This window comes from Lissotriton vulgaris, unplaced genomic scaffold, assembly GCF_964263255.1.
Source record: "Lissotriton vulgaris unplaced genomic scaffold, aLisVul1.2 SCAFFOLD_1545, whole genome shotgun sequence".
NCBI lineage: Eukaryota > Metazoa > Chordata > Amphibia > Caudata > Salamandridae > Lissotriton > Lissotriton vulgaris.
In genome coordinates, this window is record NW_028247213.1 from 174,914 (window position 1) to 201,119 (window position 26,206).

The window sequence follows — 26,206 nt, forward strand, 5'->3', positions numbered from 1 at the left end:
TTTTTCTAGCCTTGAATGAATAAAAGCAAATCACTCCTCTTTATGTATTTTTCTAATACATTGATATTTGCATCTCCTTTCCTAGCCTGCATTTTTCACTATCTTACAGGCTGTATATAATAAGTATCAATTCAGGGGCCCTTCTATTACTCAATTCACAACTATTCTATCCTGGCATTGATAAGCAATCTACATCTGCTTCTGTTGTGTATTGGTTATCATGTTTACCTGACGTGTGAAAGCCCCATGTTTGACAGTGCGCGTTAATAAAGAGACCAATGATTTGTATTAAAAGTTGGCATGTGTTTTTGTTACCTTGCACCGGCCAAAAAGTGCCGGAAATGACTTCATTTGCAGTCACTTGAAAAGTAGGGATTCTCAAATAAATGGTAAGAGGTTGGAACAAATCTAAAGGAATGTATGGCATATCTATATGTATGTGTACGCAGGTATCCATATATAAAGATAGATAGATAGATAGATAGATAGATAGATAGATAGATAGATAGATAGATAGATAGATAGATAGATAGATAGATAGATAGATAGATAGATAGATAGATAGATAGATAGATAGATAGATAGATAGATAGATAGATAGATAGATAGATAGATAGATATTCGGAGAGAGAGAGCGTTAATATAAACTGAGACTTTATTTTCCATCAAGCTGTCTTTCCTTTCCTTCAGGAGCAGAATGTTCTGATCATCAGCGCTCCAGAATCTAGTGCTTGGTTGGCAAGCATCACACATTGTGATGTGTTAGCTAAGAGTTCCATGTCGTTCAGACTCATATATTCCTCTGTAGTTGTACCTTGGTGATTCAACAAAATGTGGCATCATAAGCAGCATTCTACTGCCATAGACTGGGCAGAAAAAACATTTAGAATTTCACTGAAAAAGAAAAAAAGCATACTTAGGCAGAGCTTTCTGGACAGTAAGGACATTAGAGTAAGTGATGAATAAGCACTACTTTTGTTAATTTACATAGGCAGAACAGAGACTGCTGGGAAAAGCCTGAAATTAAAGGCACAGAAAATGCCTGCTTCTGGATAGAACACTGAGAAGGGTTGAAAGTTTTTTCTCTGACCCTGGCCACTCGTACAAGCAATCCTATGATAGTCAGAAGGACCCACCCTAAAAAGGAAGGGACAGCCATTTGGACCCTTTCCACCTTTTCTATATCTCGCCTGATCGAGCCTGATCGAGCGCTGATTGAGCGGATTAGCACATGTACTTCTCATTTTGGGAAGGTATTGCTTAGCTTGCTACCAGCAGCTCAGTTATGTTATGATGTTAGAGGCTTGCAAGGAATGCTTTAGTCCTGCATTAGGCAGTTTTTATTGCTACTTGCATTCAAGGGAAAGATAATTAGCCAGAATCTGTGGCCCAGTTATTCAGCTTGGCATTCCGATTTGCACAAAGGGAATAAGCATTTGAGAAAAAATGCAACATGTGTTTCTTATGTTGTTATGAACAGCTTTTTATTCTTTCTCTTTAGGGTCTAGCCACTGCAGAAATAGATAAATAAGTGCTGACTTCCTGTAAGACGTGTCCAATGCTGGGACAAAATAAAAGGGGACACTTATAAATGATAGTGATATCATTTGAGAAAGGGTAAGTTGACACTGAATTTCATGTGTATTCACAGACCAAGCATGAAAAAGTCCCCAGCATGATCTTCATTGCGTGCTTAGAGCTGGTATTAGCTTTTCAGAGGTGCGGGTCTTTCGAAGGCTCGTTGGTCTAGGGGTATGATTCTCGCTTTGGGTGCGAGAGGTCCCGGGTTCAAATCCCGGACGAGCCCTTTCATTGGTGCTTTTTTAAAGTAGTATTGAAGTATGCATTTCAAAGCCAATATCAATTTTCTCTTTGCAGTAGTGGATGAATATTTGCTAGAGTCTCATGCTTTTAACCTTGCCCTGCCTGAGCAAATAGGAAACATTTCTCTTTAAGCATTTTGCAAAAATGCTGAACTTGCATGGCATATACAAGCGTTCAGCTAGGGCTGTCTGGGAAGGTTGCATGAAAGAAATCTAAAACCAGAGGCCCTTGGAATAGCCTGTTTTGAGAAGTTTCATCACAGAAGAATCAACTGTAGACATCTGTTTCTGTAGTGTAGTGGTTATCACGTTTGCCTCACACGCGAAAGGTCCCCGGTTCGAAACCAGGCAGAAACAGTTGTTATATTGTCTTGGCTGCAATGTTGGCCATGAAATTGTCCAGGCCCTGAAGATGGTTTCATGCAGACTCGTTCCAAGAAAGTGAATTCTCTTAAAAACACTAAAGTAATTGGCATGTGGATGTATCTGTTGATTCACTGACCTCGCTTTCATAAGAGCCCTGCATTCTGTTCATTGCTCACCTAGAACATGCATTAACTTTGGGAATTGTTGGCACCAACAGGCATCTTAGTTTAGTGGAGTGTTTCTGGTGTTTAAGTGCAGAAGCCCTGGGCTCAATTCCTCGGTGACCCTTCTCAAGGTGATGATACAAATGCATCATCACCTTTACGTTTAATGTCAGAATTGTTTATTTCTATTTGGTGGTGTATGAATGCTTGCAATAGTATGTTGATTTTTTCTAGCCTTGAATGAATAAAAGCAAATCACTCCTCTTTATGTATTTTTCTAATACATTGATATTTGCATCTCCTTTCCTAGCCTGCATTTTTCACTATCTTACAGGCTGTATATAATAAGTATCAATTCAGGGGCCCTTCTTCTACTCAATTCACAACTGTTCTATCCCGGCATTGATAAGCAATCTACATCTGCTTCTGTTGTATATTGGTTATCATGTTTACCTGACGTGTGAAAGCCCCATGTTTGACAGTGCGCATTAATAAAGAGACCAATGATTTTTATTAAAAGTTGTCATGTGTTTTTGTTACCTTGCACCGGCCAAAAAGTGCCGGAAATGACTTCATTTGCAGTCACTTGAAAAGTAGGGATTCTCAAATAAATGGTAAGAGGTTGGAACAAATCTAAAGGAATGCATGGCATATCTATATGTATGTGTACGCAGGTATCCATATATAAAGATAGATAGATAGATAGATAGATAGATAGATAGATAGATAGATAGATAGATAGATAGATAGATAGATAGATAGATAGATAGATAGATAGATAGATAGATAGATAGATAGATAGATAGATAGATAGATAGATAGATAGATAGATAGATAGATAGATAGATAGATAGATAGATAGATAGATAGATAGATATTGGGAGAGAGAGAGCGTTAATATAAACTGAGACTTTATTTTCCATCAAGCTGTCTTTCCTTTCCTTCAGGAGCAGAATGTTCTGATCATCAGCGCTCCAGAATCTAGTGCTTGGTTGGCAAGCATCACACATTGTGATGTGTTAGCTAAGAGTTCCATGTCGTTCAGACTCATATATTCCTCTGTAGTTGTACCTTGGTGATTCAACAAAATGTGGCATCATAAGCAGCATTCTACTGCCATAGACTGGGCAGAAAAAACATTTAGAATTTCACTGAAAAAGAAAAAAAGCATACTTAGGCAGAGCTTTCTGGACAGTAAGGACATTAGAGTAAGTGATGAATAAGCACTGCTTTTGTTAATTTACATAGGCAGAACAGAGACTGCTGGGAAAAGCCTGAAATTAAAGGCACAGAAAATGCCTGCTTCTGGATAGAACACTGAGAAGGGTTGAAAGTTTTTTCTCTGACCCTGGCCACTCGTACAAGCAATCCTATGATAGTCAGAAGGACCCACCCTAAAAAGGAAGGGACAGCCATTTGGACCCTTTCCACCTTTTCTATATCTCGCCTGATCGAGCCTGATCGAGCGCTGATTGAGCGGATTAGCACATGTACTTCTCATTTTGGGAAGGTATTGCTTAGCTTGCTACCAGCAGCTCAGTTATGTTATGATGTTAGAGGCTTGCAAGGAATGCTTTAGTCCTGCATTAGGCAGTTTTTATTGCTACTTGCATTCAAGGGAAAGATAATTAGCCAGAATCTGTGGCCCAGTTATTCAGCTTGGCATTCCGATTTGCACAAAGGGAATAAGCATTTGAGAAAAAATGCAACATGTGTTTCTTATGTTGTTATGAACAGCTTTTTATTCTTTCTCTTTAGGGTCTAGCCACTGCAGAAATAGATAAATAAGTGCTGACTTCCTGTAAGACGTGTCCAATGCTGGGACAAAATAAAAGGGGACACTTATAAATGATAGTGATATCATTTGAGAAAGGGTAAGTTGACACTGAATTTCATGTGTATTCACAGACCAAGCATGAAAAAGTCCCCAGCATGATCTTCATTGCGTGCTTAGAGCTGGTATTAGCTTTTCAGAGGTGCGGGTCTTTCGAAGGCTCGTTGGTCTAGGGGTATGATTCTCGCTTTGGGTGCGAGAGGTCCCGGGTTCAAATCCCGGACGAGCCCTTTCATTGGTGCTTTTTTAAAGTAGTATTGAAGTATGCATTTCAAAGCCAATATCAATTTTCTCTTTGCAGTAGTGGATGAATATTTGCTAGAGTCTCATGCTTTTAACCTTGCCCTGCCTGAGCAAATAGGAAACATTTCTCTTTAAGCATTTTGCAAAAATGCTGAACTTGCATGGCATATACAAGCGTTCAGCTAGGGCTGTCTGGGAAGGTTGCATGAAAGAAATCTAAAACCAGAGGCCCTTGGAATAGCCTGTTTTGAGAAGTTTCATCACAGAAGAATCAACTGTAGACATCTGTTTCTGTAGTGTAGTGGTTATCACGTTTGCCTCACACGCGAAAGGTCCCCGGTTCGAAACCGGGCAGAAACAGTTGTTATATTGTCTTGGCTGCAATGTTGAGAGGTGCCGTTTTGCCATGAAATTGTCCAGGCCCTGAAGATGGTTTCATGCAGACTCGTTCCAAGAAAGTGAATTCTCTTAAAAACACTAAAGTAATTGGCATGTGGATGTATCTGTTGATTCACTGACCTCGCTTTCATAAGAGCCCTGCATTCTGTTCATTGCTCACCTAGAACATGCATTAACTTTGGGAATTGTTGGCACCAACAGGCATCTTAGTTTAGTGGAGTGTTTCTGGTGTTTAAGTGCAGAAGCCCTGGGCTCAATTCCTCGGTGACCCTTCTCAAGGTGATGATACAAATGCATCATCACCTTTACGTTTAATGTCAGAATTGTTTATTTCTATTTGGTGGTGTATGAATGCTTGCAATAGTATGTTGATTTTTTCTAGCCTTGAATGAATAAAAGCAAATCACTCCTCTTTATGTATTTTTCTAATACATTGATATTTGCATCTCCTTTCCTAGCCTGCATTTTTCACTATCTTACAGGCTGTATATAATAAGTATCAATTCAGGGGCCCTTCCTACTCAATTCACAACTGTTCTATCCCGGCATTGATAAGCAATCTACATCTGCTTCTGTTGTATATTGGTTATCATGTTTACCTGACGTGTGAAAGCCCCATGTTTGACAGTGCGCATTAATAAAGAGACCAATGATTTTTATTAAAAGTTGTCATGTGTTTTTGTTACCTTGCACCGGCCAAAAAGTGCCGGAAATGACTTCATTTGCAGTCACTTGAAAAGTAGGGATTCTCAAATAAATGGTAAGAGGTTGGAACAAATCTAAAGGAATGCATGGCATATCTATATGTATGTGTACGCAGGTATCCATATATAGATAGATAGATAGATAGATAGATAGATAGATAGATAGATAGATAGATAGATAGATAGATAGATAGATAGATAGATAGATAGATAGATAGATAGATAGATAGATAGATAGATAGATAGATAGATAGATAGATAGATAGATAGATAGATAGATAGATAGATAGATAGATAGATAGATATTGGGAGAGAGAGAGCGTTAATATAAACTGAGACTTTATTTTCCATCAAGCTGTCTTTCCTTTCCTTCAGGAGCAGAATGTTCTGATCATCAGCGCTCCAGAATCTAGTGCTTGGTTGGCAAGCATCACACATTGTGATGTGTTAGCTAAGAGTTCCATGTCGTTCAGACTCATATATTCCTCTGTAGTTGTACCTTGGTGATTCAACAAAATGTGGCATCATAAGCAGCATTCTACTGCCATAGACTGGGCAGAAAAAACATTTAGAATTTCACTGAAAAAGAAAAAAAGCATACTTAGGCAGAGCTTTCTGGACAGTAAGGACATTAGAGTAAGTGATGAATAAGCACTGCTTTTGTTAATTTACATAGGCAGAACAGAGACTGCTGGGAAAAGCCTGAAATTAAAGGCACAGAAAATGCCTGCTTCTGGATAGAACACTGAGAAGGGTTGAAAGTTTTTTCTCTGACCCTGGCCACTCGTACAAGCAATCCTATGATAGTCAGAAGGACCCACCCTAAAAAGGAAGGGACAGCCATTTGGACCCTTTCCACCTTTTCTATATCTCGCCTGATCGAGCCTGATCGAGCGCTGATTGAGCGGATTAGCACATGTACTTCTCATTTTGGGAAGGTATTGCTTAGCTTGCTACCAGCAGCTCAGTTATGTTATGATGTTAGAGGCTTGCAAGGAATGCTTTAGTCCTGCATTAGGCAGTTTTTATTGCTACTTGCATTCAAGGGAAAGATAATTAGCCAGAATCTGTGGCCCAGTTATTCAGCTTGGCATTCCGATTTGCACAAAGGGAATAAGCATTTGAGAAAAAATGCAACATGTGTTTCTTATGTTGTTATGAACAGCTTTTTATTCTTTCTCTTTAGGGTCTAGCCACTGCAGAAATAGATAAATAAGTGCTGACTTCCTGTAAGACGTGTCCAATGCTGGGACAAAATAAAAGGGGACACTTATAAATGATAGTGATATCATTTGAGAAAGGGTAAGTTGACACTGAATTTCATGTGTATTCACAGACCAAGCATGAAAAAGTCCCCAGCATGATCTTCATTGCGTGCTTAGAGCTGGTATTAGCTTTTCAGAGGTGCGGGTCTTTCGAAGGCTCGTTGGTCTAGGGGTATGATTCTCGCTTTGGGTGCGAGAGGTCCCGGGTTCAAATCCCGGACGAGCCCTTTCATTGGTGCTTTTTTAAAGTAGTATTGAAGTATGCATTTCAAAGCCAATATCAATTTTCTCTTTGCAGTAGTGGATGAATATTTGCTAGAGTCTCATGCTTTTAACCTTGCCCTGCCTGAGCAAATAGGAAACATTTCTCTTTAAGCATTTTGCAAAAATGCTGAACTTGCATGGCATATACAAGCGTTCAGCTAGGGCTGTCTGGGAAGGTTGCATGAAAGAAATCTAAAACCAGAGGCCCTTGGAATAGCCTGTTTTGAGAAGTTTCATCACAGAAGAATCAACTGTAGACATCTGTTTCTGTAGTGTAGTGGTTATCACGTTTGCCTCACACGCGAAAGGTCCCCGGTTCGAAACCGGGCAGAAACAGTTGTTATATTGTCTTGGCTGCAATGTTGAGAGGTGCCGTTTTGCCATGAAATTGTCCAGGCCCTGAAGATGGTTTCATGCAGACTAGTTCCAAGAAAGTGAATTCTCTTAAAAACACTAAAGTAATTGGCATGTGGATGTATCTGTTGATTCACAGACCTCGCTTTGAAAAGAGCCCTGCATTCTGTTCATTGCTCACCTAGAACATGCATTAACTTTGGGAATTGTTGGCACCAACAGGCATCTTAGTTTAGTGGAGTGTTTCTGGTGTTTAAGTGCAGAAGCCCTGGGCTCAATTCCTCGGTGACCCTTCTCAAGGTGATGATACAAATGCATCGTCACCTTTACGTTTAATGTCAGAATTGTTTATTTCTATTTGGTGGTGTATGAATGCTTGCAATAGTATGTTGATTTTTTCTAGCCTTGAATGAATAAAAGCAAATCACTCCTCTTTATGTATTTTTCTAATACATTGATATTTGCATCTCCTTTCCTAGCCTGCATTTTTCACTATCTTACAGGCTGTATATAATAAGTATCAATTCAGGGGCCCTTCTTCTACTCAATTCACAACTGTTCTATCCCGGCATTGATAAGCAATCTACATCTGCTTCTGTTGTATATTGGTTATCATGTTTACCTGACGTGTGAAAGCCCCATGTTTGACAGTGCGCGTTAATAAAGAGACCAATGATTTTTATTAAAAGTTGTCATGTGTTTTTGTTACCTTGCACCGGCCAAAAAGTGCCGGAAATGACTTCATTTGCAGTCACTTGAAAAGTAGGGATTCTCAAATAAATGGTAAGAGGTTGGAACAAATCTAAAGGAATGCCTGGCATATCTATATGTATGTGTACGCAGGTATCCATATATAGATAGATAGATAGATAGATAGATAGATAGATAGATAGATAGATAGATAGATAGATAGATAGATAGATAGATAGATAGATAGATAGATAGATAGATAGATAGATAGATAGATAGATAGATAGATAGATAGATAGATAGATAGATAGATAGATAGATAGATAGATAGATAGATATTGGGAGAGAGAGAGCGTTAATATAAACTGAGACTTTATTTTCCATCAAGCTGTCTTTCCTTTCCTTCAGGAGCAGAATGTTCTGATCATCAGCGCTCCAGAATCTAGTGCTTGGTTGGCAAGCATCACACATTGTGATGTGTTAGCTAAGAGTTCCATGTCGTTCAGACTCATATATTCCTCTGTAGTTGTACCTTGGTGATTCAACAAAATGTGGCATCATAAGCAGCATTCTACTGCCATAGACTGGGCAGAAAAAACATTTAGAATTTCACTGAAAAAGAAAAAAAGCATACTTAGGCAGAGCTTTCTGGACAGTAAGGACATTAGAGTAAGTGATGAATAAGCACTGCTTTTGTTAATTTACATAGGCAGAACAGAGACTGCTGGGAAAAGCCTGAAATTAAAGGCACAGAAAATGCCTGCTTCTGGATAGAACACTGAGAAGGGTTGAAAGTTTTTTCTCTGACCCTGGCCACTTATACAAGCAATCCTATGATAGTCAGAAGGACCCACCCTAAAAAGGAAGGGACAGCCATTTGGACCCTTTCCACCTTTTCTATATCTCGCCTGATCGAGCCTGATCGAGCGCTGATTGAGCGGATTAGCACATGTACTTCTCATTTTGGGAAGGTATTGCTTAGCTTGCTACCAGCAGCTCAGTTATGTTATGATGTTAGAGGCTTGCAAGGAATGCTTTAGTCCTGCATTAGGCAGTTTTTATTGCTACTTGCATTCAAGGGAAAGATAATTAGCCAGAATCTGTGACCCAGTTATTCAGCTTGGCATTCCGATTTGCACAAAGGGAATAAGCATTTGAGAAAAAATGCAACATGTGTTTCTTATGTTGTTATGAACAGCTTTTTATTCTTTCTCTTTAGGGTCTAGCCACTGCAGAAATAGATAAATAAGTGCTGACTTCCTGTAAGACGTGTCCAATGCTGGGACAAAATAAAAGGGGACACTTATAAATGATAGTGATATCATTTGAGAAAGGGTAAGTTGACACTGAATTTCATGTGTATTCACAGACCAAGCATGAAAAAGTCCCCAGCATGATCTTCATTGCGTGCTTAGAGCTGGTATTAGCTTTTCAGAGGTGCAGGCCTTTCGAAGGCTCGTTGGTCTAGGGGTATGATTCTCGCTTTGGGTGCGAGAGGTCCCGGGTTCAAATCCCGGACGAGCCCTTTCATTGGTGCTTTTTTAAAGTAGTATTGAAGTATGCATTTCAAAGCCAATATCAATTTTCTCTTTGCAGTAGTGGGTGAATATTTGCTAGAGTCTCATGCTTTTAACCTTGCCCTGCCTGAGCAATTAGGAAACATTTCTCTTTAAGCATTTTGCAAAAATGCTGAACTTGCATGGCATATAAGCGTTCAGCTAGGGCTGTCTGGGAAGGTTGCATGAAAGAAATCTAAAACCAGAGGCCCTTGGAATAGCCTGTTTTGAGAAGTTTCATCACAGAAGAATCAACTGTAGACATCTGTTTCTGTAGTGTAGTGGTTATCACGTTCGCCTCACACGCGAAAGGTCCCCGGTTCGAAACCGGGCAGAAACAGTTGTTATATTGTCTTGGCTGCAATGTTGAGAGGTGCCATTTTGCCATGAAATTGTCCAGGCCCTGAAGATGGTTTCATGCAGACTCATTCCAAGAAAGTGAATTCTCTTAAAAACACTAAAGTAATTGGCATGTGGATGTATCTGTTGATTCACAGACCTCGCTTTCATAAGAGCCCTGCATTCTGTTCATTGCTCACCTAGAACATGCATTAACTTTGGGAATTGTTGGCACCAACAGGCATCTTAGTTTAGTGGAGTGTTTCTGGTGTTTAAGTGCAGAAGCCCTGGGCTCAATTCCTCGGTGACCCTTCTCAAGGTGATGATACAAATGCATCGTCACCTTTACGTTTAATGTCAGAATTGTTTATTTCTATTTGGTGGTGTATGAATGCTTGCAATAGTATGTTGATTTTTTCTAGCCTTGAATGAATAAAAGCAAATCACTCCTCTTTATGTATTTTTCTAATACATTGATATTTGCATCTCCTTTCCTAGCCTGCATTTTTCACTATCTTACAGGCTGTATATAATAAGTATCAATTCAGGGGCCCTTCTATTACTCAATTCACAACTATTCTATCCTGGCATTGATAAGCAATCTACATCTGCTTCTGTTGTGTATTGGTTATCATGTTTACCTGACGTGTGAAAGCCCCATGTTTGACAGTGCGCGTTAATAAAGAGACCAATGATTTGTATTAAAAGTTGGCATGTGTTTTTGTTACCTTGCACCGGCCAAAAAGTGCCGGAAATGACTTCATTTGCAGTCACTTGAAAAGTAGGGATTCTCAAATAAATGGTAAGAGGTTGGAACAAATCTAAAGGAATGCATGGCATATCTATATGTATGTGTACGCAGGTATCCATATATAAAGATAGATAGATAGATAGATAGATAGATAGATAGATAGATAGATAGATAGATAGATAGATAGATAGATAGATAGATAGATAGATAGATAGATAGATAGATAGATAGATAGATAGATAGATAGATAGATAGATAGATAGATAGATAGATAGATAGATAGATAGATAGATAGATAGATAGATATTCGGAGAGAGAGAGCGTTAATATAAACTGAGACTTTATTTTCCATCAAGCTGTCTTTCCTTTCCTTCAGGAGCAGAATGTTCTGATCATCAGCGCTCCAGAATCTAGTGCTTGGTTGGCAAGCATCACACATTGTGATGTGTTAGCTAAGAGTTCCATGTCGTTCAGACTCATATATTCCTCTGTAGTTGTACCTTGGTGATTCAACAAAATGTGGCATCATAAGCAGCATTCTACTGCCATAGACTGGGCAGAAAAAACATTTAGAATTTCACTGAAAAAGAAAAAAAGCATACTTAGGCAGAGCTTTCTGGACAGTAAGGACATTAGAGTAAGTGATGAATAAGCACTGCTTTTGTTAATTTACATAGGCAGAACAGAGACTGCTGGGAAAAGCCTGAAATTAAAGGCACAGAAAATGCCTGCTTCTGGATAGAACACTGAGAAGGGTTGAAAGTTTTTTCTCTGACCCTGGCCACTTATACAAGCAATCCTATGATAGTCAGAAGGACCCACCCTAAAAAGGAAGGGACAGCCATTTGGACCCTTTCCACCTTTTCTATATCTCGCCTGATCGAGCCTGATCGAGCGCTGATTGAGCGGATTAGCACATGTACTTCTCATTTTGGGAAGGTATTGCTTAGCTTGCTACCAGCAGCTCAGTTATGTTATGATGTTAGAGGCTTGCAAGGAATGCTTTAGTCCTGCATTAGGCAGTTTTTATTGCTACTTGCATTCAAGGGAAAGATAATTAGCCAGAATCTGTGACCCAGTTATTCAGCTTGGCATTCCGATTTGCACAAAGGGAATAAGCATTTGAGAAAAAATGCAACATGTGTTTCTTATGTTGTTATGAACAGCTTTTTATTCTTTCTCTTTAGGGTCTAGCCACTGCAGAAATAGATAAATAAGTGCTGACTTCCTGTAAGACGTGTCCAATGCTGGGACAAAATAAAAGGGGACACTTATAAATGATAGTGATATCATTTGAGAAAGGGTAAGTTGACACTGAATTTCATGTGTATTCACAGACCAAGCATGAAAAAGTCCCCAGCATGATCTTCATTGCGTGCTTAGAGCTGGTATTAGCTTTTCAGAGGTGCAGGCCTTTCGAAGGCTCGTTGGTCTAGGGGTATGATTCTCGCTTTGGGTGCGAGAGGTCCCGGGTTCAAATCCCGGACGAGCCCTTTCATTGGTGCTTTTTTAAAGTAGTATTGAAGTATGCATTTCAAAGCCAATATCAATTTTCTCTTTGCAGTAGTGGGTGAATATTTGCTAGAGTCTCATGCTTTTAACCTTGCCCTGCCTGAGCAATTAGGAAACATTTCTCTTTAAGCATTTTGCAAAAATCATGGCATATACAAGCGTTCAGCTAGGGCTGTCTGGGAAGGTTGCATGAAAGAAATCTAAAACCAGAGGCCCTTGGAATAGCCTGTTTTGAGAAGTTTCATCACAGAAGAATCAACTGTAGACATCTGTTTCTGTAGTGTAGTGGTTATCACGTTCGCCTCACACGCGAAAGGTCCCCGGTTCGAAACCGGGCAGAAACAGTTGTTATATTGTCTTGGCTGCAATGTTGAGAGGTGCCATTTTGCCATGAAATTGTCCAGGCCCTGAAGATGGTTTCATGCAGACTCATTCCAAGAAAGTGAATTCTCTTAAAAACACTAAAGTAATTGGCATGTGGATGTATCTGTTGATTCACAGACCTCGCTTTCATAAGAGCCCTGCATTCTGTTCATTGCTCACCTAGAACATGCATTAACTTTGGGAATTGTTGGCACCAACAGGCATCTTAGTTTAGTGGAGTGTTTCTGGTGTTTAAGTGCAGAAGCCCTGGGCTCAATTCCTCGGTGACCCTTCTCAAGGTGATGATACAAATGCATCGTCACCTTTACGTTTAATGTCAGAATTGTTTATTTCTATTTGGTGGTGTATGAATGCTTGCAATAGTATGTTGATTTTTTCTAGCCTTGAATGAATAAAAGCAAATCACTCCTCTTTATGTATTTTTCTAATACATTGATATTTGCATCTCCTTTCCTAGCCTGCATTTTTCACTATCTTACAGGCTGTATATAATAAGTATCAATTCAGGGGCCCTTCTATTACTCAATTCACAACTATTCTATCCTGGCATTGATAAGCAATCTACATCTGCTTCTGTTGTGTATTGGTTATCATGTTTACCTGACGTGTGAAAGCCCCATGTTTGACAGTGCGCGTTAATAAAGAGACCAATGATTTGTATTAAAAGTTGGCATGTGTTTTTGTTACCTTGCACCGGCCAAAAAGTGCCGGAAATGACTTCATTTGCAGTCACTTGAAAAGTAGGGATTCTCAAATAAATGGTAAGAGGTTGGAACAAATCTAAAGGAATGCATGGCATATCTATATGTATGTGTACGCAGGTATCCATATATAAAGATAGATAGATAGATAGATAGATAGATAGATAGATAGATAGATAGATAGATAGATAGATAGATAGATAGATAGATAGATAGATAGATAGATAGATAGATAGATAGATAGATAGATAGATAGATAGATAGATAGATAGATAGATAGATAGATAGATAGATAGATAGATAGATAGATATTCGGAGAGAGAGAGCGTTAATATAAACTGAGACTTTATTTTCCATCAAGCTGTCTTTCCTTTCCTTCAGGAGCAGAATGTTCTGATCATCAGCGCTCCAGAATCTAGTGCTTGGTTGGCAAGCATCACACATTGTGATGTGTTAGCTAAGAGTTCCATGTCGTTCAGACTCATATATTCCTCTGTAGTTGTACCTTGGTGATTCAACAAAATGTGGCATCATAAGCAGCATTCTACTGCCATAGACTGGGCAGAAAAAACATTTAGAATTTCACTGAAAAAGAAAAAAAGCATACTTAGGCAGAGCTTTCTGGACAGTAAGGACATTAGAGTAAGTGATGAATAAGCACTGCTTTTGTTAATTTACATAGGCAGAACAGAGACTGCTGGGAAAAGCCTGAAATTAAAGGCACAGAAAATGCCTGCTTCTGGATAGAACACTGAGAAGGGTTGAAAGTTTTTTCTCTGACCCTGGCCACTCGTACAAGCAATCCTATGATAGTCAGAAGGACCCACCCTAAAAAGGAAGGGACAGCCATTTGGACCCTTTCCACCTTTTCTATATCTCGCCTGATCGAGCCTGATCGAGCGCTGATTGAGCGGATTAGCACATGTACTTCTCATTTTGGGAAGGTATTGCTTAGCTTGCTACCAGCAGCTCAGTTATGTTATGATGTTAGAGGCTTGCAAGGAATGCTTTAGTCCTGCATTAGGCAGTTTTTATTGCTACTTGCATTCAAGGGAAAGATAATTAGCCAGAATCTGTGGCCCAGTTATTCAGCTTGGCATTCCGATTTGCACAAAGGGAATAAGCATTTGAGAAAAAATGCAACATGTGTTTCTTATGTTGTTATGAACAGCTTTTTATTCTTTCTCTTTAGGGTCTAGCCACTGCAGAAATAGATAAATAAGTGCTGACTTCCTGTAAGACGTGTCCAATGCTGGGACAAAATAAAAGGGGACACTTATAAATGATAGTGATATCATTTGAGAAAGGGTAAGTTGACACTGAATTTCATGTGTATTCACAGACCAAGCATGAAAAAGTCCCCAGCATGATCTTCATTGCGTGCTTAGAGCTGGTATTAGCTTTTCAGAGGTGCGGGTCTTTCGAAGGCTCGTTGGTCTAGGGGTATGATTCTCGCTTTGGGTGCGAGAGGTCCCGGGTTCAAATCCCGGACGAGCCCTTTCATTGGTGCTTTTTTAAAGTAGTATTGAAGTATGCATTTCAAAGCCAATATCAATTTTCTCTTTGCAGTAGTGGATGAATATTTGCTAGAGTCTCATGCTTTTAACCTTGCCCTGCCTGAGCAAATAGGAAACATTTCTCTTTAAGCATTTTGCAAAAATGCTGAACTTGCATGGCATATACAAGCGTTCAGCTAGGGCTGTCTGGGAAGGTTGCATGAAAGAAATCTAAAACCAGAGGCCCTTGGAATAGCCTGTTTTGAGAAGTTTCATCACAGAAGAATCAACTGTAGACATCTGTTTCTGTAGTGTAGTGGTTATCACGGTTGCCTCACACGCGAAAGGTCCCCGGTTCGAAACCGGGCAGAAACAGTTGTTATATTGTCTTGGCTGCAATGTTGAGAGGTGCCGTTTTGCCATGAAATTGTCCAGGCCCTGAAGATGGTTTCATGCAGACTCGTTCCAAGAAAGTGAATTCTCTTAAAAACACTAAAGTAATTGGCATGTGGATGTATCTGTTGATTCACTGACCTCGCTTTCATAAGAGCCCTGCATTCTGTTCATTGCTCACCTAGAACATGCATTAACTTTGGGAATTGTTGGCACCAACAGGCATCTTAGTTTAGTGGAGTGTTTCTGGTGTTTAAGTGCAGAAGCCCTGGGCTCAATTCCTCGGTGACCCTTCTCAAGGTGATGATACAAATGCATCATCACCTTTACGTTTAATGTCAGAATTGTTTATTTCTATTTGGTGGTGTATGAATGCTTGCAATAGTATGTTGATTTTTTCTAGCCTTGAATGAATAAAAGCAAATCACTCCTCTTTATGTATTTTTCTAATACATTGATATTTGCATCTCCTTTCCTAGCCTGCATTTTTCACTATCTTACAGGCTGTATATAATAAGTATCAATTCAGGGGCCCTTCTTCTACTCAATTCACAACTGTTCTATCCCGGCATTGATAAGCAATCTACATCTGCTTCTGTTGTATATTGGTTATCATGTTTACCTGACGTGTGAAAGCCCCATGTTTGACAGTGCGCATTAATAAAGAGACCAATGATTTTTATTAAAAGTTGTCATGTGTTTTTGTTACCTTGCACCGGCCAAAAAGTGCCGGAAATGACTTCATTTGCAGTCACTTGAAAAGTAGGGATTCTCAAATAAATGGTAAGAGGTTGGAACAAATCTAAAGGAATGCATGGCATATCTATATGTATGTGTACGCAGGTATCCATATATAAAGATAGATAGATAGATAGATAGATAGATAGATAGATAGATAGATAGATAGATAGATAGATAGATAGATAGATAGATAGATAGATAGATAGATAGATAGATAGATAGATAGATAGATAGATAGATAGATAGATAGATAGATAGATAGATAGATAGATAGATAGATAGATAGATAGATATTCGGAGAGAGAGAGCGTTAATATAAACTGAGACTTTATTTTCCATCAAGCTGTCTTTCCTTTCCTTCAGGAGCAGAATGTTCTGATCATCAGCGCTCCAGAATCTAGTGCTTGGTTGGCAAGCATCACACATTGTGATGTGTTAGCTAAGAGTTCCATGTCGTTCAGACTCATATATTCCTCTGTAGTTGTACCTTGGTGATTCAACAAAATGTGGCATCATAAGCAGCATTCTACTGCCATAGACTGGGCAGAAAAAACATTTAGAATTTCACTGAAAAAGAAAAAAAGCATACTTAGGCAGAGCTTTCTGGACAGTAAGGACATTAGAGTAAGTGATGAATAAGCACTACTTTTGTTAATTTACATAGGCAGAACAGAGACTGCTGGGAAAAGCCTGAAATTAAAGGCACAGAAAATGCCTGCTTCTGGATAGAACACTGAGAAGGGTTGAAAGTTTTTTCTCTGACCCTGGCCACTCGTACAAGCAATCCTATGATAGTCAGAAGGACCCACCCTAAAAAGGAAGGGACAGCCATTTGGACCCTTTCCACCTTTTCTATATCTCGCCTGATCGAGCCTGATCGAGCGCTGATTGAGCGGATTAGCACATGTACTTCTCATTTTGGGAAGGTATTGCTTAGCTTGCTACCAGCAGCTCAGTTATGTTATGATGTTAGAGGCTTGCAAGGAATGCTTTAGTCCTGCATTAGGCAGTTTTTATTGCTACTTGCATTCAAGGGAAAGATAATTAGCCAGAATCTGTGGCCCAGTTATTCAGCTTGGCATTCCGATTTGCACAAAGGGAATAAGCATTTGAGAAAAAATGCAACATGTGTTTCTTATGTTGTTATGAACAGCTTTTTATTCTTTCTCTTTAGGGTCTAGCCACTGCAGAAATAGATAAATAAGTGCTGACTTCCTGTAAGACGTGTCCAATGCTGGGACAAAATAAAAGGGGACACTTATAAATGATAGTGATATCATTTGAGAAAGGGTAAGTTGACACTGAATTTCATGTGTATTCACAGACCAAGCATGAAAAAGTCCCCAGCATGATCTTCATTGCGTGCTTAGAGCTGGTATTAGCTTTTCAGAGGTGCGGGTCTTTCGAAGGCTCGTTGGTCTAGGGGTATGATTCTCGCTTTGGGTGCGAGAGGTCCCGGGTTCAAATCCCGGACGAGCCCTTTCATTGGTGCTTTTTTAAAGTAGTATTGAAGTATGCATTTCAAAGCCAATATCAATTTTCTCTTTGCAGTAGTGGATGAATATTTGCTAGAGTCTCATGCTTTTAACCTTGCCCTGCCTGAGCAAATAGGAAACATTTCTCTTTAAGCATTTTGCAAAAATGCTGAACTTGCATGGCATATACAAGCGTTCAGCTAGGGCTGTCTGGGAAGGTTGCATGAAAGAAATCTAAAACCAGAGGCCCTTGGAATAGCCTGTTTTGAGAAGTTTCATCACAGAAGAATCAACTGTAGACATCTGTTTCTGTAGTGTAGTGGTTATCACGTTTGCCTCACACGCGAAAGGTCCCCGGTTCGAAACCGGGCAGAAACAGTTGTTATATTGTCTTGGCTGCAATGTTGAGAGGTGCCGTTTTGCCATGAAATTGTCCAGGCCCTGAAGATGGTTTCATGCAGACTCGTTCCAAGAAAGTGAATTCTCTTAAAAACACTAAAGTAATTGGCATGTGGATGTATCTGTTGATTCACTGACCTCGCTTTCATAAGAGCCCTGCATTCTGTTCATTGCTCACCTAGAACATGCATTAACTTTGGGAATTGTTGGCACCAACAGGCATCTTAGTTTAGTGGAGTGTTTCTGGTGTTTAAGTGCAGAAGCCCTGGGCTCAATTCCTCGGTGACCCTTCTCAAGGTGATGATACAAATGCATCATCACCTTTACGTTTAATGTCAGAATTGTTTATTTCTATTTGGTGGTGTATGAATGCTTGCAATAGTATGTTGATTTTTTCTAGCCTTGAATGAATAAAAGCAAATCACTCCTCTTTATGTATTTTTCTAATACATTGATATTTGCATCTCCTTTCCTAGCCTGCATTTTTCACTATCTTACAGGCTGTATATAATAAGTATCAATTCAGGGGCCCTTCTTCTACTCAATTCACAACTGTTCTATCCCGGCATTGATAAGCAATCTACATCTGCTTCTGTTGTATATTGGTTATCATGTTTACCTGACGTGTGAAAGCCCCATGTTTGACAGTGCGCATTAATAAAGAGACCAATGATTTTTATTAAAAGTTGTCATGTGTTTTTGTTACCTTGCACCGGCCAAAAAGTGCCGGAAATGACTTCATTTGCAGTCACTTGAAAAGTAGGGATTCTCAAATAAATGGTAAGAGGTTGGAACAAATCTAAAGGAATGCATGGCATATCTATATGTATGTGTACGCAGGTATCCATATATAAAGATAGATAGATAGATAGATAGATAGATAGATAGATAGATAGATAGATAGATAGATAGATAGATAGATAGATAGATAGATAGATAGATAGATAGATAGATAGATAGATAGATAGATAGATAGATATTGGGAGAGAGAGAGCGTTAATATAAACTGAGACTTTATTTTCCATCAAGCTGTCTTTCCTTTCCTTCAGGAGCAGAATGTTCTGATCATCAGCGCTCCAGAATCTAGTGCTTGGTTGGCAAGCATCACACATTGTGATGTGTTAGCTAAGAGTTCCATGTCGTTCAGACTCATATATTCCTCTGTAGTTGTACCTTGGTGATTCAACAAAATGTGGCATCATAAGCAGCATTCTACTGCCATAGACTGGGCAGAAAAAACATTTAGAATTTCACTGAAAAAGAAAAAAAGCATACTTAGGCAGAGCTTTCTGGACAGTAAGGACATTAGAGTAAGTGATGAATAAGCACTGCTTTTGTTAATTTACATAGGCAGAACAGAGACTGCTGGGAAAAGCCTGAAATTAAAGGCACAGAAAATGCCTGCTTCTGGATAGAACACTGAGAAGGGTTGAAAGTTTTTTCTCTGACCCTGGCCACTCGTACAAGCAATCCTATGATAGTCAGAAGGACCCACCCTAAAAAAGGAAGGGACAGCCATTTGGACCCTTTCCACCTTTTCTATATCTCGCCTGATCGAGCCTGATCGAGCGCTGATTGAGCGGATTAGCACATGTACTTCTCATTTTGGGAAGGTATTGCTTAGCTTGCTACCAGCAGCTCAGTTATGTTATGATGTTAGAGGCTTGCAAGGAATGCTTTAGTCCTGCATTAGGCAGTTTTTATTGCTACTTGCATTCAAGGGAAAGATAATTAGCCAGAATCTGTGGCCCAGTTATTCAGCTTGGCATTCCGATTTGCACAAAGGGAATAAGCATTTGAGAAAAAATGCAACATGTGTTTCTTATGTTGTTATGAACAGCTTTTTATTCTTTCTCTTTAGGGTCTAGCCACTGCAGAAATAGATAAATAAGTGCTGACTTCCTGTAAGACGTGTCCAATGCTGGGACAAAATAAAAGGGGACACTTATAAATGATAGTGATATCATTTGAGAAAGGGTAAGTTGACACTGAATTTCATGTGTATTCACAGACCAAGCATGAAAAAGTCCCCAGCATGATCTTCATTGCGTGCTTAGAGCTGGTATTAGCTTTTCAGAGGTGCGGGTCTTTCGAAGGCTCGTTGGTCTAGGGGTATGATTCTCGCTTTGGGTGCGAGAGGTCCCGGGTTCAAATCCCGGACGAGCCCTTTCATTGGTGCTTTTTTAAAGTAGTATTGAAGTATGCATTTCAAAGCCAATATCAATTTTCTCTTTGCAGTAGTGGATGAATATTTGCTAGAGTCTCATGCTTTTAACCTTGCCCTGCCTGAGCAAATAGGAAACATTTCTCTTTAAGCATTTTGCAAAAATGCTGAACTTGCATGGCATATACAAGCGTTCAGCTAGGGCTGTCTGGGAAGGTTGCATGAAAGAAATCTAAAACCAGAGGCCCTTGGAATAGCCTGTTTTGAGAAGTTTCATCACAGAAGAATCAACTGTAGACATCTGTTTCTGTAGTGTAGTGGTTATCACGTTTGCCTCACACGCGAAAGGTCCCCGGTTCGAAACCGGGCAGAAACAGTTGTTATATTGTCTTGGCTGCAATGTTGAGAGGTGCCGTTTTGCCATGAAATTGTCCAGGCCCTGAAGATGGTTTCATGCAGACTCGTTCCAAGAAAGTGAATTCTCTTAAAAACACTAAAGTAATTGGCATGTGGATGTATCTGTTGATTCACTGACCTCGCTTTCATAAGAGCCCTGCATTCTGTTCATTGCTCACCTAGAACATGCATTAACTTTGGGAATTGTTGGCACCAACAGGCATCTTAGTTTAGTGGAGTGTTTCTGGTGTTTAAGTGCAGAAGCCCTGGGCTCAATTCCTCGGTGACCCTTCTCAAGGTGATGATACAAATGCATCATCACCTTTACGTTTAATGTCAGAATTGTTTATTTCTATTTGGTGGTGTATGAATGCTTGCAATAGTATGTTGATTTTTTCTAGCCTTGAATGAATAAAAGCAAATCACTCCTCTTTATGTATTTTTCTAATACATTGATATTTGCATCTCCTTTCCTAGCCTGCATTTTTCACTATCTTACAGGCTGTATATAATAAGTATCAATTCAGGGGCCCTTCTTCTACTCAATTCACAACTGTTCTATCCCGGCATTGATAAGCAATCTACATCTGCTTCTGTTGTATATTGGTTATCATGTTTACCTGACGTGTGAAAGCCCCATGTTTGACAGTGCGCATTAATAAAGAGACCAATGATTTTTATTAAAAGTTGTCATGTGTTTTTGTTACCTTGCACCGGCCAAAAAGTGCCGGAAATGACTTAATTTGCAGTCACTTGAAAAGTAGGGATTCTCAAATAAATGGTAAGAGGTTGGAACAAATCTAAAGGAATGCATGGCATATCTATATGTATGTGTACGCAGGTATCCATATATAAAGATAGATAGATAGATAGATAGATAGATAGATAGATAGATAGATAGATAGATAGATAGATAGATAGATAGATAGATAGATAGATAGATAGATAGATAGATAGATAGATAGATAGATAGATAGATAGATAGATATTGGGAGAGAGAGAGCGTTACTATAAACTGAGACTTTATTTTCCATCAAGCTGTCTTTCCTTTCCTTCAGGAGCAGAATGTTCTGATCATCAGCGCTCCAGAATCTAGTGCTTGGTTGGCAAGCATCACACATTGTGATGTGTTAGCTAAGAGTTCCATGTCGTTCAGACTCATATATTCCTCTGTAGTTGTACCTTGGTGATTCAACAAAATGTGGCATCATAAGCAGCATTCTACTGCCATAGACTGGGCAGAAAAAACATTTAGAATTTCACTGAAAAAGAAAAAAAGCATACTTAGGCAGAGCTTTCTGGACAGTAAGGACATTAGAGTAAGTGATGAATAAGCACTACTTTTGTTAATTTACATAGGCAGAACAGAGACTGCTGGGAAAAGCCTGAAATTAAAGGCACAGAAAATGCCTGCTTCTGGATAGAACACTGAGAAGGGTTGAAAGTTTTTTCTCTGACCCTGGCCACTCGTACAAGCAATCCTATGATAGTCAGAAGGACCCACCCTAAAAAGGAAGGGACAGCCATTTGGACCCTTTCCACCTTTTCTATATCTCGCCTGATCGAGCCTGATCGAGCGCTGATTGAGCGGATTAGCACATGTACTTCTCATTTTGGGAAGGTATTGCTTAGCTTGCTACCAGCAGCTCAGTTATGTTATGATGTTAGAGGCTTGCAAGGAATGCTTTAGTCCTGCATTAGGCAGTTTTTATTGCTACTTGCATTCAAGGGAAAGATAATTAGCCAGAATCTGTGGCCCAGTTATTCAGCTTGGCATTCCGATTTGCACAAAGGGAATAAGCATTTGAGAAAAAATGCAACATGTGTTTCTTATGTTGTTATGAACAGCTTTTTATTCTTTCTCTTTAGGGTCTAGCCACTGCAGAAATAGATAAATAAGTGCTGACTTCCTGTAAGACGTGTCCAATGCTGGGACAAAATAAAAGGGGACACTTATAAATGATAGTGATATCATTTGAGAAAGGGTAAGTTGACACTGAATTTCATGTGTATTCACAGACCAAGCATGAAAAAGTCCCCAGCATGATCTTCATTGCGTGCTTAGAGCTGGTATTAGCTTTTCAGAGGTGCGGGTCTTTCGAAGGCTCGTTGGTCTAGGGGTATGATTCTCGCTTTGGGTGCGAGAGGTCCCGGGTTCAAATCCCGGACGAGCCCTTTCATTGGTGCTTTTTTAAAGTAGTATTGAAGTATGCATTTCAAAGCCAATATCAATTTTCTCTTTGCAGTAGTGGATGAATATTTGCTAGAGTCTCATGCTTTTAACCTTGCCCTGCCTGAGCAAATAGGAAACATTTCTCTTTAAGCATTTTGCAAAAATGCTGAACTTGCATGGCATATACAAGCGTTCAGCTAGGGCTGTCTGGGAAGGTTGCATGAAAGAAATCTAAAACCAGAGGCCCTTGGAATAGCCTGTTTTGAGAAGTTTCATCACAGAAGAATCAACTGTAGACATCTGTTTCTGTAGTGTAGTGGTTATCACGTTTGCCTCACACGCGAAAGGTCCACGGTTCGAAACCGGGCAGAAACAGTTGTTATATTGTCTTGGCTGCAATGTTGAGAGGTGCCGTTTTGCCATGAAATTGTCCAGGCCCTGAAGATGGTTTCATGCAGACTCGTTCCAAGAAAGTGAATTCTCTTAAAAACACTAAAGTAATTGGCATGTGGATGTATCTGTTGATTCACTGACCTCGCTTTCATAAGAGCCCTGCATTCTGTTCATTGCTCACCTAGAACATGCATTAACTTTGGGAATTGTTGGCACCAACAGGCATCTTAGTTTAGTGGAGTGTTTCTGGTGTTTAAGTGCAGAAGCCCTGGGCTCAATTCCTCGGTGACCCTTCTCAAGGTGATGATACAAATGCATCATCACCTTTACGTTTAATGTCAGAATTGTTTATTTCTATTTGGTGGTGTATGAATGCTTGCAATAGTATGTTGATTTTTTCTAGCCTTGAATGAATAAAAGCAAATCACTCCTCTTTATGTATTTTTCTAATACATTGATATTTGCATCTCCTTTCCTAGCCTGCATTTTTCACTATCTTACAGGCTGTATATAATAAGTATCAATTCAGGGGCCCTTCTTCTACTCAATTCACAACTGTTCTATCCCGGCATTGATAAGCAATCTACATCTGCTTCTGTTGTATATTGGTTATCATGTTTACCTGACGTGTGAAAGCCCCATGTTTGACAGTGCGCATTAATAAAGAGACCAATGATTTTTATTAAAAGTTGTCATGTGTTTTTGTTACCTTGCACCGGCCAAAAAGTGCCGGAAATGACTTCATTTGCAGTCACTTGAAAAGTAGGGATTCTCAAATAAATGGTAAGAGGTTGGAACAAATCTAAAGGAATGCATGGCATATCTATATGTATGTGTACGCAGGTATCCATATATAAAGATAGATAGATAGATAGATAGATAGATAGATAGATAGATAGATAGATAGATAGATAGATAGATAGATAGATAGATAGATAGATAGATAGATAGATAGATAGATAGATAGATAGATAGATAGATAGATAGATATTGGGAGAGAGAGAGCGTTAATATAAACTGAGACTTTATTTTCCATCAAGCTGTCTTTCCTTTCCTTCAGGAGCAGAATGTTCTGATCATCAGCGCTCCAGAATCTAGTGCTTGGTTGGCAAGCATCACACATTGTGATGTGTTAGCTAAGAGTTCCATGTCGTTCAGACTCATATATTCCTCTGTAGTTGTACCTTGGTGATTCAACAAAATGTGGCATCATAAGCAGCATTCTACTGCCATAGACTGGGCAGAAAAAACATTTAGAATTTCACTGAAAAAGAAAAAAAGCATACTTAGGCAGAGCTTTCTGGACAGTAAGGACATTAGAGTAAGTGATGAATAAGCACTGCTTTTGTTAATTTACATAGGCAGAACAGAGACTGCTGGGAAAAGCCTGAAATTAAAGGCACAGAAAATGCCTGCTTCTGGATAGAACACTGAGAAGGGTTGAAAGTTTTTTCTCTGACCCTGGCCACTCGTACAAGCAATCCTATGATAGTCAGAAGGACCCACCCTAAAAAAGGAAGGGACAGCCATTTGGACCCTTTCCACCTTTTCTATATCTCGCCTGATCGAGCCTGATCGAGCGCTGATTGAGCGGATTAGCACATGTACTTCTCATTTTGGGAAGGTATTGCTTAGCTTGCTACCAGCAGCTCAGTTATGTTATGATGTTAGAGGCTTGCAAGGAATGCTTTAGTCCTGCATTAGGCAGTTTTTATTGCTACTTGCATTCAAGGGAAAGATAATTAGCCAGAATCTGTGGCCCAGTTATTCAGCTTGGCATTCCGATTTGCACAAAGGGAATAAGCATTTGAGAAAAAATGCAACATGTGTTTCTTATGTTGTTATGAACAGCTTTTTATTCTTTCTCTTTAGGGTCTAGCCACTGCAGAAATAGATAAATAAGTGCTGACTTCCTGTAAGACGTGTCCAATGCTGGGACAAAATAAAAGGGGACACTTATAAATGATAGTGATATCATTTGAGAAAGGGTAAGTTGACACTGAATTTCATGTGTATTCACAGACCAAGCATGAAAAAGTCCCCAGCATGATCTTCATTGCGTGCTTAGAGCTGGTATTAGCTTTTCAGAGGTGCGGGTCTTTCGAAGGCTCGTTGGTCTAGGGGTATGATTCTCGCTTTGGGTGCGAGAGGTCCCGGGTTCAAATCCCGGACGAGCCCTTTCATTGGTGCTTTTTTAAAGTAGTATTGAAGTATGCATTTCAAAGCCAATATCAATTTTCTCTTTGCAGTAGTGGATGAATATTTGCTAGAGTCTCATGCTTTTAACCTTGCCCTGCCTGAGCAAATAGGAAACATTTCTCTTTAAGCATTTTGCAAAAATGCTGAACTTGCATGGCATATACAAGCGTTCAGCTAGGGCTGTCTGGGAAGGTTGCATGAAAGAAATCTAAAACCAGAGGCCCTTGGAATAGCCTGTTTTGAGAAGTTTCATCACAGAAGAATCAACTGTAGACATCTGTTTCTGTAGTGTAGTGGTTATCACGTTTGCCTCACACGCGAAAGGTCCCCGGTTCGAAACCGGGCAGAAACAGTTGTTATATTGTCTTGGCTGCAATGTTGAGAGGTGCCGTTTTGCCATGAAATTGTCCAGGCCCTGAAGATGGTTTCATGCAGACTCGTTCCAAGAAAGTGAATTCTCTTAAAAACACTAAAGTAATTGGCATGTGGATGTATCTGTTGATTCACTGACCTCGCTTTCATAAGAGCCCTGCATTCTGTTCATTGCTCACCTAGAACATGCATTAACTTTGGGAATTGTTGGCACCAACAGGCATCTTAGTTTAGTGGAGTGTTTCTGGTGTTTAAGTGCAGAAGCCCTGGGCTCAATTCCTCGGTGACCCTTCTCAAGGTGATGATACAAATGCATCATCACCTTTACGTTTAATGTCAGAATTGTTTATTTCTATTTGGTGGTGTATGAATGCTTGCAATAGTATGTTGATTTTTTCTAGCCTTGAATGAATAAAAGCAAATCACTCCTCTTTATGTATTTTTCTAATACATTGATATTTGCATCTCCTTTCCTAGCCTGCATTTTTCACTATCTTACAGGCTGTATATAATAAGTATCAATTCAGGGGCCCTTCTTCTACTCAATTCACAACTGTTCTATCCCGGCATTGATAAGCAATCTACATCTGCTTCTGTTGTATATTGGTTATCATGTTTACCTGACGTGTGAAAGCCCCATGTTTGACAGTGCGCAT

General features: G+C 39.5%; 17 non-coding genes across 17 annotated transcripts; all 17 read left to right on the forward strand.

The window, feature by feature from the left end:
- The first annotated feature begins 1,735 nt into the window (after positions 1 to 1,735).
- On the forward strand, positions 1,736 to 1,807 carry TRNAP-UGG (transfer RNA proline (anticodon UGG)). The gene has a single exon. It is a non-coding gene; the product is annotated as a tRNA-Pro (tRNA).
- A 2,538-nt stretch (positions 1,808 to 4,345) lies between these two features.
- On the forward strand, positions 4,346 to 4,417 carry TRNAP-UGG (transfer RNA proline (anticodon UGG)). Its single transcript has one exon. It is a non-coding gene; the product is annotated as a tRNA-Pro (tRNA).
- Positions 4,418 to 4,717: 300 nt separating this feature from the next.
- Positions 4,718 to 4,790, forward strand: TRNAV-CAC (transfer RNA valine (anticodon CAC)). Its single transcript has one exon. It is a non-coding gene; the product is annotated as a tRNA-Val (tRNA).
- A 2,163-nt stretch (positions 4,791 to 6,953) lies between these two features.
- On the forward strand, positions 6,954 to 7,025 carry TRNAP-UGG (transfer RNA proline (anticodon UGG)). Its single transcript has one exon. It is a non-coding gene; the product is annotated as a tRNA-Pro (tRNA).
- A 300-nt stretch (positions 7,026 to 7,325) lies between these two features.
- TRNAV-CAC (transfer RNA valine (anticodon CAC)) lies at positions 7,326 to 7,398 on the forward strand. Its single transcript has one exon. It is a non-coding gene; the product is annotated as a tRNA-Val (tRNA).
- A 2,161-nt stretch (positions 7,399 to 9,559) lies between these two features.
- On the forward strand, positions 9,560 to 9,631 carry TRNAP-UGG (transfer RNA proline (anticodon UGG)). Its single transcript has one exon. It is a non-coding gene; the product is annotated as a tRNA-Pro (tRNA).
- Positions 9,632 to 9,929: 298 nt separating this feature from the next.
- TRNAV-CAC (transfer RNA valine (anticodon CAC)) lies at positions 9,930 to 10,002 on the forward strand. Its single transcript has one exon. It is a non-coding gene; the product is annotated as a tRNA-Val (tRNA).
- Positions 10,003 to 12,173: 2,171 nt separating this feature from the next.
- TRNAP-UGG (transfer RNA proline (anticodon UGG)) lies at positions 12,174 to 12,245 on the forward strand. Its single transcript has one exon. It is a non-coding gene; the product is annotated as a tRNA-Pro (tRNA).
- Positions 12,246 to 12,535: 290 nt separating this feature from the next.
- TRNAV-CAC (transfer RNA valine (anticodon CAC)) lies at positions 12,536 to 12,608 on the forward strand. Its single transcript has one exon. It is a non-coding gene; the product is annotated as a tRNA-Val (tRNA).
- Positions 12,609 to 14,775: 2,167 nt separating this feature from the next.
- Positions 14,776 to 14,847, forward strand: TRNAP-UGG (transfer RNA proline (anticodon UGG)). Its single transcript has one exon. It is a non-coding gene; the product is annotated as a tRNA-Pro (tRNA).
- Positions 14,848 to 17,387: 2,540 nt separating this feature from the next.
- On the forward strand, positions 17,388 to 17,459 carry TRNAP-UGG (transfer RNA proline (anticodon UGG)). The gene has a single exon. It is a non-coding gene; the product is annotated as a tRNA-Pro (tRNA).
- A 300-nt stretch (positions 17,460 to 17,759) lies between these two features.
- TRNAV-CAC (transfer RNA valine (anticodon CAC)) lies at positions 17,760 to 17,832 on the forward strand. The gene has a single exon. It is a non-coding gene; the product is annotated as a tRNA-Val (tRNA).
- Positions 17,833 to 19,948: 2,116 nt separating this feature from the next.
- On the forward strand, positions 19,949 to 20,020 carry TRNAP-UGG (transfer RNA proline (anticodon UGG)). The gene has a single exon. It is a non-coding gene; the product is annotated as a tRNA-Pro (tRNA).
- A 300-nt stretch (positions 20,021 to 20,320) lies between these two features.
- Positions 20,321 to 20,393, forward strand: TRNAV-CAC (transfer RNA valine (anticodon CAC)). The gene has a single exon. It is a non-coding gene; the product is annotated as a tRNA-Val (tRNA).
- A 2,123-nt stretch (positions 20,394 to 22,516) lies between these two features.
- Positions 22,517 to 22,588, forward strand: TRNAP-UGG (transfer RNA proline (anticodon UGG)). Its single transcript has one exon. It is a non-coding gene; the product is annotated as a tRNA-Pro (tRNA).
- Positions 22,589 to 25,085: 2,497 nt separating this feature from the next.
- On the forward strand, positions 25,086 to 25,157 carry TRNAP-UGG (transfer RNA proline (anticodon UGG)). The gene has a single exon. It is a non-coding gene; the product is annotated as a tRNA-Pro (tRNA).
- A 300-nt stretch (positions 25,158 to 25,457) lies between these two features.
- TRNAV-CAC (transfer RNA valine (anticodon CAC)) lies at positions 25,458 to 25,530 on the forward strand. Its single transcript has one exon. It is a non-coding gene; the product is annotated as a tRNA-Val (tRNA).
- Positions 25,531 to 26,206: the final 676 nt, after the last annotated feature.